The sequence below is a fragment of the Vidua chalybeata genome, chromosome Z (assembly GCF_026979565.1).
Source record: "Vidua chalybeata isolate OUT-0048 chromosome Z, bVidCha1 merged haplotype, whole genome shotgun sequence".
Classification (NCBI taxonomy): Eukaryota; Metazoa; Chordata; class Aves; order Passeriformes; family Viduidae; genus Vidua; species Vidua chalybeata.
Genome location: NC_071570.1, coordinates 52,659,528 through 52,675,990, shown reverse-complemented (window position 1 = coordinate 52,675,990; position 16,463 = coordinate 52,659,528). Strand labels below are relative to the sequence as shown.

Genomic DNA, 16,463 nt, shown 5'->3' with positions numbered 1-16,463 from the left:
ACTTCTTTCTATTTTTATAGTGTACAGAGCAATTACAGGAGAACCCTTATAGTATTTTTAAATTACATTGTATATTTAACTTGTAACAAGAAACATGTGTGCTAAGGGATGAAACTGTATGTCATTTTTCACAATCTGACCTCTAAAGAAAAGTTCTTTCAAAGGACTCAAAAATCCTTTATTTTTAGATTTATATACATATAAAAATTTAATTACTAACACATATAAAGTATATTCCAATACATTGGAAATATTGAATATATTAGTATATTCTCATATGTGTGTATGTATGTTCTCATATTAGCATATCTAAAATAGATACATTGATATTTTTACTTCCTTTTCTCATAATACCTGATTCAAACATAATAATTTCTGAGTCTGCTGTTATGTCTAAAATTTATTTTTGACCCTTATGTTAAGACTAAAATTCATTTTTTTCAAACAACTACTCCCCAAAGTACTTCTTTGATCATGGTGACTTATCTTGTTCCTGTAGTTAGTGGGGGAACAGAAAAGCAAACTTCTAGATACTCCTGTATTCTTAGGAGTGAAGTCTATCAGATTCACAGGACATCCAAGAACTGTCCTGTAATTGTAATCCATTTGATTGAGGCTATGCTTTTCTTTAACAACATAGCCCAGAAAAGGAGTTTGCTCAGGGAAGTCCACCCTACACAGGACATAACCAGAGGAACACAATTCCTTGCAGTTACATGAAACACAGATGCCACTATCTGGTATCTCCAGGGCACTTCTTGCCCTTGGGTGCCCACTTATAGGGAGCATGATGTAGACACAGCACACAGACCTTGCCCGGCATCACCCAGCTTCCCACTCTACTCTCCAGTCAGGAGATGAGACACCTGTCCGCTGTGCCACCTATGGATCTTGGAGGCAACAGCTTGAGCTGTTACTTTGTTTTTTAGTTATTGCACCCAGGGGATATGGATGTCTGAAACTCTGCTCTGGGAAACCTAGGGTGGAGGCGGTGTGGAAATCTGGTGTTACTGTGTGAGTAGGGGGGTGTAGCTGTGAAGGGGCCTGATCCCAGTTCAGGTGGTGCAAGATTGACTGCCAGAGTGGCTCCTGGTCAAGTAGGGAACTTTTCTTAACATATGGCTCAGTGAATTTACAAACCCACACATCCAGTTTTTACATGGATGTGGCGGACCACCTTTTAACAGCGTGGGGCGGAAAACCTTTTAACAGTGTAACAGCCAGAGCAGAGGCTGTGCCACATGGAGGGATGGCACAACCAGCATCCAGGTCAGGGCTGGTACCTGAATCTCATCTGGTGGTGCCAGCTGAGTGGCCGGCTTTCTCCCTCTGTCCTGGCTGCCGTAGGTGCTCTGTGGGACCCAAAGGGCAGGAGGACACTGGGAACCTCAAGGGATGGCGAAGTCCCTGACCTGTGTCTGCCACCCTGAACCTTGCAGCGCTACAGGCTGGGGGAGGAGTGGATAGGAAGCTGCCTGGCAGAAAAGGACCTGGGGTGTTAGTTGACAGATGATGGAACATGAGGCAGTAGTGTGCCCAGCTGGCCAAAAAGGACAATCTTTTCTTTGTCTTGGCTTGTACCAGCAATAGTGTGGCCAGGAGGACCAGGACAGTGACCATTCCCCTGAACTGGGCACTGGTGAGACCATGCCTCAAGTCCTGCTTTCAGTTCTGAGCAGGAAAGACAGTGGGGTTCTGGAGAGAACCCAGGGAAGGAAAACATAATTGAGGAAAGGTTTGGAGCCCAAGTCTTCCGAAGAGTGGCTGAGGGAGCTGGGGATGTTTAGCCTGGAGAAAAGGAGGCTCAGGGGAAACCTTATCACTCTCTTCAACTCCTTGAAAGGAGAGTGTGGCCAGGTCAGGGTCGTTCTCTTCTTCCAGGCAGCCAGGGACACAACAAGAGCAAAAGTGCCAGCGGAGGACATTAGGAGAAACTTTTTTCACAGAAGGGGTGATTAAAGTTTGGAATGGGGCTGCCCAGGGAAGTAGTAGAGTCACCGTCCTTGGAGGTGTTTAACGAAGGACTGGACGTAGTGCCATGGTCTAGTTGACATGGTGCTCGGTCACAGGTTGAACTCGATGACCTCAGTGATCGACGCCATGCTCCCGCGCTCCGGGGCGGGCGGGCGAGGCTGCGGCACAGCCCGACCGCGCCCCACAGCGGCAGGACCGCCGCACTGCGCAGGCGCCGCGGAGGCAGGGGCCGGGGAGGGGCGCGGGCCCTTGGTGCGCCTGCGCCGCGCTCCGCTCCGGGGCGGCCCCGCCCGCGGGCGATCCCCGCCCGCCCGCCGGGCTGTGCACGGGGGTCCCGCTCCGCAGCCGCGCCGGGGCCGCGCTGAGGGGCGGGGGGCGGCCGCTGGCCGAGGGGAGCGCCCCGAGAGTTCCACCTGGTGCCCCCTGCGGCGGGGCGGGGCGGGGCGGGGCGGTGACCAGGACATCCCGGCTTCCCCGGAGCAACGGGGGTGGAGAGAGAGCGGCTGGGGGAGGTCCTCTCCGCCCCCGTCGAGGGAGAGGAAAGGTGGGTGTCGGAGAGGGGCCGGGTTTCGGAGGGGCTGGGCTTGGGGTGGGGATATTCCCGAGGGCTGCTCCGCCAGGTACTTGTGGAAGGAGGAAGCTGGCGGCCGTCGCCGACCTGGAGCTGAAGAGCCGGACGCTGCCGCGGAGAACTTTGTGGTACTCAGTGCGTGCGGGTCTCGTTTCCGTTCCCTTCCTCTCTCTTTTTCTCCCAGGGCGGCCGGAGTCGCGTTTTCCCCACGGCCGTGGCCAGGGCAGGTTTCCTGCCCCGCGGGGGCCGTGGCCCCGTGCCCGGGCCGGGATGCGCCGCTCCGCGGGGCTGGACGCGCTCCCGTCCCTCCGCGGGGCGGAGGTGGCGGCCGCCGCTCGAGGCCTGTGCTTTCCCGGGTTTTAAACTTTATTACGGAGTTACCCCTATTAAGGTGGTAAAAAAATCCTTTGGAGCGCAGGTTTCTTAGCGGTGGATCGCGATGAGTTTTTGGGTATTTGCGGTTTCACGTGGTAGTTGAAGTTTAGTACCCCGAGTCTGGGGGGTGCTTGTCTGTAGCAGAGAAAACGTGGAGCCGCTGCTATTTGCCTGGTCGCTGGTGCCTAGTGGAAGTGCATATGTGGAAGCGAACTGATTGACATCTATTCTGCGGGGTTAATCAATAATCAGAATGGTTATTCATGTAATGCATTTTTATAGACCTTACTGAAAGCCTTAACTATGCAGCAGATTGTTACAGGGGTGAAGTTTCTACAACTTTGTCGTCCTCAGAAGATAAAAATATTTTTAGCAAGTCTGAATTACTGTGCTCCCATTGCTGGGATAGTGTGACGGTAGCTGGCTGTTGTATGACTTGAATAAAGTTTCTCAACTTGAAACTAAGTAATAAACCCAAGTTCATTGTGTGTACTGCTAACTTCCCTTGTTGCTTTTTAAGTGAACATTTGATTGCTGATATTTTTCCTTTACATATTGATATTTCAAAATCCAAAGTCTGAGTAGCTTGGTGGGAAATTCAACTGTCCTATGAAACTAACCATGCCTAATGTTTATTTTTTTCATTGTAACCATACGCAGAGGTTAAAATAGAAATGTTTACAGGAATCGGCACTTACAACTTCATGCAAAGATGTAGCTGTTACACTAACTTAAACGTGCATCCTGCATCTCGGTGACATGTAAAACCTTTGCTGTTCTTAAAATCTAGGTATTGTGATACAGAAGTTACAGCTTCTTTTTTCCTTGTGATGCAAAAAAATTCCTGATATCTTTTAACACACTGTGGTAGTAGAAGCATTTATAGGGAGACATGTCTTTATAAAAGACATGCCTTTTATAAATGCTGTGTATGATTAATCAAACAGCAAATAGTCTTAAGAGGTATCTTTTTGAAAAATTGAATTTAAAAATTATACTGAGTAATTCTGCTGTGATCAGCATTTTTTTCACATTTGCTTTAAAAGTGCATGTTTCAGTATTTCAAGAGAAAATTAAGAAAGATCTCACTGGAGTGAAAATATTTTTTTTATTAATTTGTCAAATGTGTTTGTGCAGGAACTTGTAATTTTGTTTTTTAATTTGTTCTATTTAAGAATACAGTTTTTTTTTTTCCCCCTTAAGTTGTGGAATTGCTGTCTTATGTGGGTGTATGATTCCTACGTTGTCATACAACTAGTACGATGACCTCTTTTCCCAAGTATTTTTTTTTTTTAATTTTCATAAAGGTTTTATTATTTCAGTTGAGAAAGGAGGGAAGAAGAGTCATATGTCAGTTTGTATACTGCCCTGAAATACTAATAAAGATAACTTAATGTTGACATTGTTTCTGGTTTGGGTGATGTAGGTAAAATATATGTAGTTCTTAAACTGTACAAATCTAACATTGCAAAGTAGAACTTCCATATTAAACTTTCTTTTGAGACAGTGAAACAAAGACTGTAGACAGATTAAAGGTGATTTAGCTGAGTTTTTTTTAAAGAAATTTTCTGAAGTAGAGCCTTGATATGTTTCACTGAAGATACAGGTGGTTGGTGATAACTGCAAGTTTGGGTATGCTGTGAGATGCTAAGTGCTGCCTGTGACACTACAGGAGGATCTGGGTGATGTGGGAATGTTCTTTTTTTTTTGTTAGAAGATACTAAATACCTTCTGAGAAATGTATGCCATTGGTTGATCTCCAAACTGCTAGTTGAAAATGCAAGCTATTGAGATGTTGGTTAAAACTGCCCTAGTAAACCTAAAGTAAAACAATTTTTCATAAGCTGTCTTGTGACTTTTTAATTTCAAGGGCATTTAATTAAAAAAAAAACTGTAAAAGAAGAAAAATTACACTTTCATGCTGCTTTAATACAGAAATGAAATAGAGGCATCAATTTCTTTCTGTGGAATGCTGAGGCTAATTGAGATCCAATCCTTATATTTAATAAGAGTGAGAATATGTAAAAGTAAACGCAGAGAAATAATTTTTATTTGAATCAGAAAATTTCTGTAGAGTGCTGTGAGAGATTAAGTCTTATGGCAAAGAAATTGGTTCTTTATTTAACCTTATTATGTTAGCAGGAGTATGTGACTCAAGTTAAACTTATAAAATTCAAAGAAACCAGAGTGGTGTGAACTGTAATTTTTTTGTTGGCTATGAATAGCAGACCAGAAATGTACCTAGACCTATGGTTTATAGTTGAAGTTAGTGGCCTCCTTGTGGGTTAGTAAGAGGGAAGCTCAGAAACACTAAACACAGCAGCGGTATTTTATTTTCAAATAAAATTCAATCATTCTGGTACCAGATTAAATCTTCAGGTAACAAGACTTTGGAATTCTGGAAGATGATGCTCAAGCTTTTAAACCACTTCCTTAATTATTATCCATAGATTTCTGGCTCAGAAGCCTTTTTAAAAAATTTATATTCTACATAGAATTACACAGGTTTTTTTCCTGTAGTTGCTTCATAAATACCTGTTTTTAACCCACTTTGAGTTATGTACTTGTGGAAAACATGTAGTATAGCCTAGTGTGAATGAAGTTATCTCTCCATCTGAGCTTGCTGTTCACTCCTAAATGTTGTTTACTACTACTGTCTGATATAATCAGAAATGGAAATAATCTGTCACAATCAGAAACACGAAAATAGCACAATATTAATAAGTCTCCTAGTTTCCCTACCAGTTGTCAAATTGCTGTTCATTTGATTTAGTCTGTAGTCAAGACAATTAATCTGCTTTGTGTACCCTGTCTGAGGAGATAAGCAGTTGATTTGGGTTCTACAAGGGAGTATTTATCAGGTTTTCTGCTGAACTAATCATGTGTTAAGTGATAAGCACAAGTGTGTGTTTGTCAACTTTCTTTTAGAGAATATCCTGATTAAACAAAATCTTGTGTCAAAACATGAGGATGAGAGTTAGTTATATCATAAAATTACACCTGCAGCTCTTGTTTTAAGTTGCAGTTCTTAATTCTTTTACACTCATTAACTGTTGCATGTAACAGCAATTTTGCTTTTGGTTTTCCTGCTTTTGACCATTGTATATATTTTGTAATTACAGTTTCATTTGGTGCTGCATATTTTTAATGAAAAACTATATTTAAGAGCCTTTTTTTCCTTCTTCTTTTCTCATTTCAGCATGTGAAAATTGTGCCTATTTCTTCAGGTCTGTGGACGTGAGTTTTACATTGGAGCTAGAAGCAGCATTTTTGACGCTCTTTGCAGAGTGGGTAGGTGAAAAAGTATTTTGTCTACTCCTGTTGATACCATTCTTCCCTGCTCTTGCTGTTTTCCTCTTGGCTGAAGTTGTTGAAACTCAGGTCTGCTGCCAAAAGAGCAGCACCATCCTCAACAGTGCATTTCTGCACCTCCTTCATAGTGTGGCAACTGCCATATGTGAACTGCATGGTAAAATAAATTATTCTGGTACCATGCTGCCTTGCAGTTGTTAGTCACTGAAGTGAGAGCTGTGAAAACACAAGGGTGAGGAATGACATGACTGCCTTTGCTCGCTCTAGCCATGGATCAGCTTAAACTGATCAGGAAACCACACCCTGAATTTCTTGTGAAAGCCAATGGAATGAATGCTCATATGATTCAATAAACCAACCATTATCTTTGCAATTAATTTCCTTAATCACACTGAACTACTAGTAATTTAACTTGTTGCCATTATTATTCATTAAAAGATATGGTCTATTACAAGGGCATTTAAAGTCAAGGAGAAGATATATTATTCTTTCTGCACAGTGAGTAGTAGAAGCAAAGGAATCAAAATTATGTTTGCATATGTGCTCTCTGTGAAAGTGTGCATACTTCACAGAGCTGCAGAGGTGTATGGTGGGCTCAGTGCTCTCCGTTATGATTTTACGATTTAAATGAGACAGTACTATTTTCATGGAAGATGGAGTGCATTAGTCACGGGAATAAGGATGATCCAAAACCAGTTCACATATAGGCAGAAATCAAATCTTACCATATCATCTGCTTTGGGTGGGACCAGACTGTATGGCAAAATCAGGGAGTGGTAACCCTTTCCTTGTCTGTAGGTTGCATGGTAGCTACAACTGAAGTGGCACATGAGAAGGATGTGACAAAATTTTAGAGTATTGCTCCAGCTTTTGATCCATCTTACTAGGTGATTCCTAGACTGCACTACTTTGGAAAAGACAAGAAACATTTTTAAGGCAAGAATTCAAGGCACATTTTTGAACATGTCCAGAGTGATAACATACTTCAAGGGCTGCATTTGAATGTGTAAATTATGCTTCAACACTTTTGAGATACAGACTCCCCTGTCTTAAAGATCTTTTCCAATCCAAATGATTCTATGATTCTCTATGTCTTCAGGCTTTTAACCATAGTCTTTTCTAGGCTATAATGCTGTTTGGGAGTCAGCATGAAATGCATGATGGTGCAGTGATCCCAAAGACCACTGAAAATGAGAAGAATATAGCATCTAAGTATTTTATTGACTTGTAACATTAAGAGGTGATGTAGTTTAATTAATAAATTGCATGTAATCCCTCTTGCTACTTTTAGGCCTTCTTTGTCTTTCTGATTGTACTCCGCTTAATTAGGTTTTTTTTTCTTTTTTTTTCCCATTTCTGTAGGTTTTTTGCTTGTTGACTTCCTCACTTTATTACACGTGATAATTAATTTTCTTACTCTTTTGATTTGTCAATTAATCTGTTTCTATTTTCTAGTGTCTAATTTGTCTTTCTTGCTCCGTGTATACAGGCAAGCTGTTTGTTCTGGTCTTGTGTTACCAGGAAAACTACTCTAGCTTCACGTCTGGTCCTTCTTCATCTCAGTTATCTGTCCTTTCCCAAAACACTATCAGTGTTGAAGTAATTATTGTGAAGTTATTTAGTGCACAGTATATGACCTTGAATATGGTGGAAACTGTAGTGCAAAACTTAGTTTCTGTGGAGGAAACTTCTTGAACTCAGAAGTAGGTGATATGCTCATTTTTAATTTGATTTCTGTCAGTGCTAGAAACTTCTTTCTGTGTAATAAAACCTGGTAGAGATACTGAGTTGTCTTAATTGTCATTAGTTTGAAATTCTGTCATAGAAGAGTCTCTTTCTATATAATTTTCTTCTGCTGCGTACAACCCTGCTTGCAAATTTACAACAATTTTCTAAAGTAGAAAACAAATGTATGGAAGTAAAATTGAGTGCTTTAAAAGTGTGAAAGTAACTTGAAAATAAATCTTCGTTGCTGAATCTTTCCTACAATGCTTTATAACATACTGTCTGTAGTGAAATCAGTTTGCTCATGGTAATTTTTGTCTTGCTGTCACATAAGTTTCAACTGTATATGTGTATATTTATATGTATGTACAGTAATGCGACTTCTATGTATTTGAAAAGGTCAGTCTGTCTATACTGGTCCTCTGCAGCATCTGCTCTATATAGCTTGTTTTTGGTGTATAATGGTTGCTCTCTGTAGGGCTGAGGATTGGACAATAAATGCAGTCTTTGGTGTAGAATCCTGAAGTAACAACATTATAATTCATTAGAATTTTTTTTTATTTTTGTGAACTTTATTTTGGACACATAGGATTCAGCTATTTTGTATACAAAATTGGTATTTTTAGTGAATGTGTGTAACAAGTGTAGCCTACCATGTTGTGAAGGGTGTTATACTCTCTCAGAGGAGCTATTTATCATGGTACTCGTTGCTGTTTCAGTGTGTACCTTTAAATGTAAGGAGAACAGCTCAGAACAGACACACAAAGCAGTGTTTCAGCAGGATCCAGGGTTCTCAAAGCATTCAATCCAAAGACTAGATTTGAACTGTCCTAGACTGGAAAGTGTTAGTCATTCAAATTTCAACCAAACGGTCAAATTTAAAACTGTAGACTTTCCAAAGGTGATAACTTGTTTTATAACCAGTCTTTTATAAAGCACAGAGTATTAATAGGGTGTGTGGATTTAATTATTGATAAAATTCATGAGTTGTATTTGCTTCATAGGTTTTCTTCTCAAAATCATGTTTCTTGTGTAGCTGGTTGTATGTTTTACCGTTAAATCACTTCACAGTATACTTTAATCAGGGAAAAATAATTTTTTAACCAACTAACTTGTGTGTTCCATTGAGAGGTAGAAGAAATGAAGACTGTTAGAGGATATATCACTGTGAAGTAAAACTGAAGGGAAAAGTTCATGTTGTGTGACTGGTGTAATATTTAGGTGAAGGAATGAGCAAGGAGAAGAACTTGGCCTTGTCCATGTATACTGAAAATATGAAACATTGATTTCAACAAAAGATGCATGTTTTCTGGGTATGGTGGAGATGTAAACAAAAATAGGGGTTTGTCGATGCTGTGCTATCTCCTGCATCTGCCAACAGGCTTGAGATTATGACTTTCCCCTCATTTGTGCAACTAGTGTATTAATACAGAAGTTTTCTTTTAAAGTATGATCCTTACAGGGACTAATTTATTACTAATTTTTCCAAAAGATGAAGTGGAGGTGGGCCCAAAAGCACAGACCACTGCATGAGAAAGTTTCTTAGAGTAAGAAACTTTGCTAAGGAAGCAGAGAGGAAACCAAATACACATGAGATAGAAAGGACAGGAACTGTGGGGTTCATAGTTGTGACTGTGTTTTCTTTGCACGCAACACTCCTAGAAAGCATTAAGGAGTAATTAAAAATTCAACTTGTGAATAGAAATATTGAATCTGTTGTTGATCTTGAGCATGTGCTAGAACAAATATTCAACTCATAATTTGTGATATGCATCATCAAACAGACTTTTATTTCTTTCCAACCTCTTTAAGTGTGCAATTCTTAGAGCTTTTAGTCTTAGATTTAAATGAGTGTTTATGCATATGAATTTTCCTTAAAAAAAAAAGTAAATTTTTTTCTCTTTTGGATGAAATCTTTAATTGTGAAGCAAAAAATTCAATAGTCAAAAACCATACAGTCAAGAATTTGTGTCTTTAGAGTGTCACAGTTAAGTTGAGACTGGAAAGATTATTTTTCAAACTATTTGTTGGGTTCTGAAAATTTGTAAGTTAAAGTAGTTGCATGCTTTTGAGTTAAATGATTGATCAGTTAAGAGTCAAATATTTTTGGTATCTTCCTATGAATCTGTGATGGTTTTTGGATACATGGGTTGTGAGTTTCCTTCCCCCCGTCAATATTATTTTCTTAAACTAAGCTGTGTATATTTACTTCTGCAAAACAACACTAATCAAGTAACAAAAGTAGATGTCTTTTATGCTGCAAGGTAGAGCTGCTGCTAAACACAGTATCCTGGAATCTTTCTGTTTTCAGAAGGAGCTAGAGTTAAAAATGAATGCTAAAGGGGATGCTGCAGGTAGCAGTTTTGCAGAAATTTTGATTGCTTTTATTTTCTTTCTCTTTCTTCATGCTGTGCAAGTTAAACTATTTCCTTTGCAAGAGGAAATAAAATAATCCAGAGTTCATCACATTTTTACTTTTAACATAGTGGGTTTTTTTTCTTCCTTTAAGCTATTTACCATCACCTTTGCGTAATTTGGTAACACCTTTCGATCTTTTTTTCAATTTTTTAATATATGTCATTAGATAGCATAAGTGTTGTTACAGGTCTGTTAGCAGTTAATTTAAATGGAAGAATATAGCCTTTCTTTTATAGCCTTTCATTAAAATGGATTCTTTTTTTTGAAACCCCTCCTGGGTTTTGCTGCTACCATGTTGTTTGGCATTGGTGTCATGGTTTCTTTCAGCTCTTCTTCTTTCTTGATTTTAACCTTTAATAATAAATTAGAAACCAGATTGTCAAGTTATGGTACTTTATAAGGCTATGTAAATTTTCTTCTGGCCAAATTCAAGAGCTTATTGGTGGTTTATTTGGGATCCTGGATATTTATGGCATGACTTGTGCATAGTGAAGTATAAAATGATGCAAAACCATACACAGTGTGGCATTGTATACATACATTTGTGACTTGAAGTGTAAAACCTTTAAATTTAAAGCTTAGTATCTTCATTTTTACATCTGTACACTTCATTCATTATGGTGTTTATTTGTAGATATGTTCCCATATTCACTTGCTTATTAAGAATTAGAATGAAGACTTTTAGTAAGGATTGTGTTGAGTGTTCTATTGATAATTTGAAAAAAAATATATGTGAAAGGAGTGTATTGCAGTAACTTAAGTAAATTTTCTTTGCAAAAAACCTGTGTTATCTCTTAAGGAAAACTTCACATATTTAAGGCTTAAGCTAGTTAGGAAGCATAGACATCAGTCTTTGTTTTCAGTAAAGTTTGTACTTATGCTGTCAGAAAACAATATTATTGGAAATTTTAAATGAGTGATGATATCACAAAGAACAGCAGTCATCCTTGACAGTTTCAAAGAAAGCTTTGCCTCTGTATCATGATGCCTGCTAGATTTCTGGAATATTCAATATGGTATATGGCTTATTGTTCTTTTGGATGAGTTTAAGGCTTTTACACTAAGTAGAGGTATTTCTGACTTTTAGAATGAAAATACGTATTTTGTATTAATTAAAAAACTAAACTTGTTGCTTTTAATTTTACAGCTCTTGATAATCACATGTTCAAGGTTGCTTTTGCATATTTTGCATCTTCAAGAGGAAAATGTTATTGCCTTATGTTCTTGCCCTGTATCTAGCATAAATGCAAAGTGCATAATATTTTTCTCTTAACATTTTAATTACTGTTACATAACTCTTTGAAGGTGTCCTGTACCTTGTTACCAGTACAGGAGTGAGCTTCAGTAGTTGACAAAACAGGCAGTGGAGCAAGCTGTGTTGTTGGCAGAGCCAATGAGCATTCAGGCCTACAGAAGAGTAGCCGTCAGTGCTAAGACAGTGTTACTACGGTGACTGGTGATCAGTAGCTTGAGCCTGTGTTTGGAGAGGGGGTCTTTATAGCAGAGTAAAAGAGGCTTGCTTATTTGTGATCATTGCCTATAATTTATTTCTTCTTCAGCTTACTGAATTGGTAGGCTTTATCTATGTATGGTCAGTTTATTTTTAGTACAAATACATGGTTTTGAAACTTCCTGTAGTTTGGCTCCACTTTCTTTGAAATCTTTATTTCGGCACCAACAGCATTGTACTTCATATTAAATCCCCATTTTGGAAGTAGGAGCTGCATCTCCTTTGCAAACATGAAAGAGGAAGAAAGAGTAAATAAGTATAGTAATTATCTAAAGACATGCTGCAGAAATAGAAGATAAAGGAAATTTTTATTCTTCTCATGACCCTTAGCTTTTGTTTTCACAGTCAGATTCTATAAAAATTAAGAAAGTATGCAGTAGAATGGTTAGTTCAAATATAATTATGGTTTATCACTGGTATAGCTTTAAATTGTCATGTTTTGAAATTTACCTTTTTAGGACAAATTTCAAGTAATTAATTTGTTCTGCCGTGTAGAATCTTGTACAAAAATGTACAGTTTAAATTTACATGCATGGAGAGAGGTCCTTATTGAAAGAATTATTTTCCATTAAAATTGCCCATGCTCTTTTTTCATAATGATGATCATATTCCTTCCTTATTGTTGACATAAAAATAATAGCATAGAAAGATGACTAGCTAAATTCTAGGAAAACCATAAATACAAATATAAGTTTCTCTGCAATTATCCCATTTTAATTAATTGAACTGTACTGAAGAATTTGTGGCTTCTAGAAAATGAGGGGGGGGAAAATACAGCAGCTGAACACTGAGGGGAAGGTAATAAGGGAGTTATTTCAAGCTTTTTTAGAAATGAAAAGATTGTTTATAGAATTCTGTAATTCCAGAAGTAATGCTAAATAGAAACCTGCCATAGTTTTAACACGTGGACATGTTCTAAAGAAGGATTTTGCAGTACTAGTCTTACCCTTGTGTTTCCAACTATATGTGACTCACAAAGATTTTAGGAACTTAGCCTTGCTGACTTTCAGATGTTTATGTTTTTTGCTATGAATGCAGTGGGTTTTATCCTGTAATTGCAGAATCATTAGCATAAATTATTATCAGAATTTTAAAAATCATAGAACAGCTGAAGTAATTTCAGGACAGGTGCCTGTTGCTGTAGTCAGTTGTGTAATATGCCTTATTTAGTCAGGGAAATTGATCTGGTAGGTACAGAAGAATACTTTCTTTCATTAACCTATCATTGAGTGCCACACTTTGTGGTCGCCTCTTACTGAACTGTTTACTTGGCACTATAGATTACCTGTTTTTAAAAAAATTTCCAAGATCAAACTGAGCTTTCTAAGCAACTGGTTTCTAGTTCTTACTCAATAATACAAGGAAAGAATAAACTTAATCTAGCTGTAGCTGTTCTGTTGCTCTTGCCTTACCTGTTGCCAAGTAATAATCCTCAAAAAATGTAAAGATGCTGCCTTGAAGTAGGAGAGGCAGAATGTCTAATGGTGTAAAAAAAAAAAGTCTTAAGATGTTTGGAGATGATTAATGTGTTTGGAATGATGGAATAGAGGAGGATGTTGCAGCCTTGGTTTGGTAGCTGTCCTTGTTTTGAACTATTCCATTTACCTTGTTTACCACAGTATGAAAGAAGGAATATTTCTCATGTAATTGGTACAGTCCTGGCACTCAGAAGGCAGGTGCCGCTTTCTGTGAGTTAGGCTTTGTGCTGGAAGAAGTGTATATCGGGGAAGAGTTAGGCAGCATGGTTATTTGTCCTACCTGCCTGTTCACTTTCACTGTGTGGCCTCATGGAGAACTGGTGCAAGTAGCTTGCTGAGGCTAAGCAGCTGTCTTAGCCCACATAGTTGTGCTTTGAAAACTGAAATGGATGTGATGGCACAAGGGCAGTGTGAGCTCCTGTCTCTGCTTAAAGAAGTGCTTGTCAAGTGTCTATGAACTGTGGACAAGGAAGGATGTCAAGGCGGCTTTATAAGCAGGATTTGGCTGTTCTTTTGACTGTTTTTCACCTGGACTTAAATAGTGAATAACTAAGAAGTAACCAGTATACAGAGAGATTAAGGGCATGGTAGGACTCTCTAGCCTCTGTAGAAAGATTCAATTGGAATCCTCTAAGATATTATCTAGGGCACACTACCCTATTGTGTGGCCTTTTTCAGCGCTAAAGGCCTTGCAAACCCAGAGCAGCCTGTAACAGGTCTTTGTCACCACATTAAATGCTTCATGTTACAAAGTATTTTAAAAATATCTCTTTCACTTCTATGTGGGAAAGAAAGATTGGACAAACGGTCTTTACAGACTGAAGTTTTGAAATTCCTTTGTGTATTCTATATGAGCAGAGTTGTGAAAACACTGAAGAAGTAAATGTCTTTTTCATTAATCCAGAGTATCTCAAACATATACATTTTCTACTTCAACTTGCACAACTGCCATGGTGTCAATTTATCTTTGCAATTTTCTAGAACGTTTTTACATTTGGTTTATTTTTGCTTTCAGTCAGAGACTGAGAAGGCTTATCATTTATAAGCTGGCTAAATAAGGAGATGATGAAAAGCATCTTTTTAGTATTCTTATACTTGAGAAATACCTTGGTTAGCCACTGCAAAAACAGTGGAATTCTTAGCAGTTTTCATATACTACATCCTATATATACTCTCTCTATATATATATACACATCCTATATATAGGGGCATACTAATGCTATAGTTAATAAATCTGCTATAATTGGGTGGGTATATAACTTGGTATTGATGCTAAAAGTTAAAAATTGGAGTAGTGTTTCAGTGGAGCATTCAGACAATAACAAAAAGTATAACCAAAATAATCAAGTAAGATTCTAAATTCTTCTGTGAGAAACTAAGTTTTGTATTCAGGGCTCTAGAGTTAGCAAGCCTAGGCCAGGGCAATTATTTTACAGTGTCTTGATTTAATGTTTAATTGTTTTGTTTTTTAATGCAAACATAGTTAAAAGTATGTACATTTAAAAATACTCCTTACATCAGGTTACATACGAAGACAGTTATATATTTGAAATTATGATGGTTCCCTGTATTGTAAGAAGCCCAAAGCTTTGTTGATTTTTTTATAAAACAGTTACTTGGGTGATGAGCTTGGGGTTTAAAGAGTTCCTTTGTGTTTTGGCTGCTGTATTGGGTTAACGGTTGTCAGTGTAACAGCAAAATCTAGGGAACTGTCTTAGGATATAGTGACTGAATGATGTGTCAGTTTTAAGTACCGGCACATATCATGGATGAAAGTTGTAATTTTGGTATAATTTTTCTCCTGTTGAAGCTGGTTTAGTCCACCATCCTGGAGTAGCAGTTCATTGTGTGCTGCAGTGAGCTACAGCTTCAGTTTTACAGATACAGGCCAGTTGCACAGAGAGTTGTAAAACAGGTCACTGCAGCCATCTGCATTGTGTTTCTTTTTGTGTGTGTTCAAAATGGAAGAGGTTGGAAAATATTTTCCTTTGAAAATGTCTGAAGTGTTTTTTTTAATACCAGTGTATATAAAATTAAATATTAAATTGTAAGAATACATGTTGGACATGGTAATGCACCACGTTTTTTTCACAGCCTCCTGGAAATATGCTGAGGTTTCTTCTGTTGAATAAATGCTAAATTAAAAAATAAATTAAAGCCTCCACAACAGGAGTTGTGTCAATAACAATTTTTCTTTCTGCCCTCCAGTAAATAAAGGGAAGGTTTGGTGTAGCAAAGGACTATCATTAATACTTTCTACTACTTTCTACTGCACATACAGCTTTTGTTTAATTAGTAGGATACGCATTTTACAATTGAAATATGCTCTTTACGTGTGCAATACCTGAGTGCTGGTATACTTAATGTAGTGCTAATAGGTGAAAATTAATATCAGTACTGCATGTTAGTTACATTCTAGTATCTGTGCAAGTGCAGTGTGATATGCATGACATCTAGTAACCATTTAATTGACATTTCTTTAAAATATAATGTTTATATTTTTTAGTTCTCTTAATGTAAAAATGATTTTGCTGTTTGTCACAATTAGATGTTGTATTTAAATATACTGTTAAGATGCAGTTTCATGGTTAAAAATAAGTCTCTGCTGTTGCTGGAGAGGAATGAACACACATGTTTTCTTCCATCCGCACTATCACCTATGCTCCTCCACCAGCAGCTAAATTTGGCTGAAAAGGTTTTTAAGCACCCTAGCCTAGTCACAGTCTTCTGTTGTGAATGACTTTCCCACATTAGGGAAGCAGCAGGAATGCATGATTAACGAAGATGAGGAGCACCTAATTGCTCCTTTTAGCACAGACCCCATATAAGGCAGTACTCTGAGCAGTGTTTTTGCAGCTGATGCAAGCCAACATGATAGCTTATCCTTACCTCTTTCTTTGCAGTGGATCCTGCCACTTCTCTACGTCTCTTTCAGCTGAATAACTAATCTAGCTCAGCTTAGAATGCTGGTAGGCTGGAGAATTGATTAATCTCATAGGAAAACTCTTGGGCACTCGACTTGATGCAAAATAAACAGTTCATGTGCATGTGGGAATATTGCACCAAGGACAATGGGAAGTTCTCTTCCCATTGTGAAGTA

At 38.3% G+C, this 16,463-nt stretch overlaps 1 protein-coding gene and 1 long non-coding RNA gene across 5 annotated transcripts in view; one reads left to right on the top strand and one right to left on the bottom strand.

Annotated features, from left to right (window-relative positions):
• Window positions 1-2,335: 2,335 nt before the first annotated feature.
• The window catches only part of PTBP3 (polypyrimidine tract binding protein 3), a 38,185-nt gene continuing 24,057 nt past the window's right edge, over window positions 2,336-16,463 (top strand). The window contains exons 1-2 of one of the 3 annotated variants that reach the window (XM_053932181.1): window positions 2,336-2,518; window positions 6,120-6,211. The gene's annotated coding sequence lies outside the window, so the exon portion shown is untranslated. Of the gene's footprint in view, window positions 2,519-2,616; window positions 2,681-6,119; window positions 6,212-16,463 lie in introns of those variants that run through there. The other 2 variants (XM_053932183.1, XM_053932182.1) reach the window with 2 other exon arrangements.
• Window positions 11,953-16,392, bottom strand: LOC128782065 (uncharacterized). Of its 2 annotated transcripts, XR_008428636.1 has the most exons (4): window positions 16,253-16,392; window positions 13,298-13,363; window positions 12,832-12,934; window positions 11,953-12,105 (listed from the first exon to the last, which is right to left on the bottom strand). It is a non-coding gene; the product is annotated as an uncharacterized LOC128782065 (long non-coding RNA). The 2 variants fall into 2 exon arrangements; XR_008428637.1 differs by lacking the exons at window positions 12,832-12,934; window positions 13,298-13,363.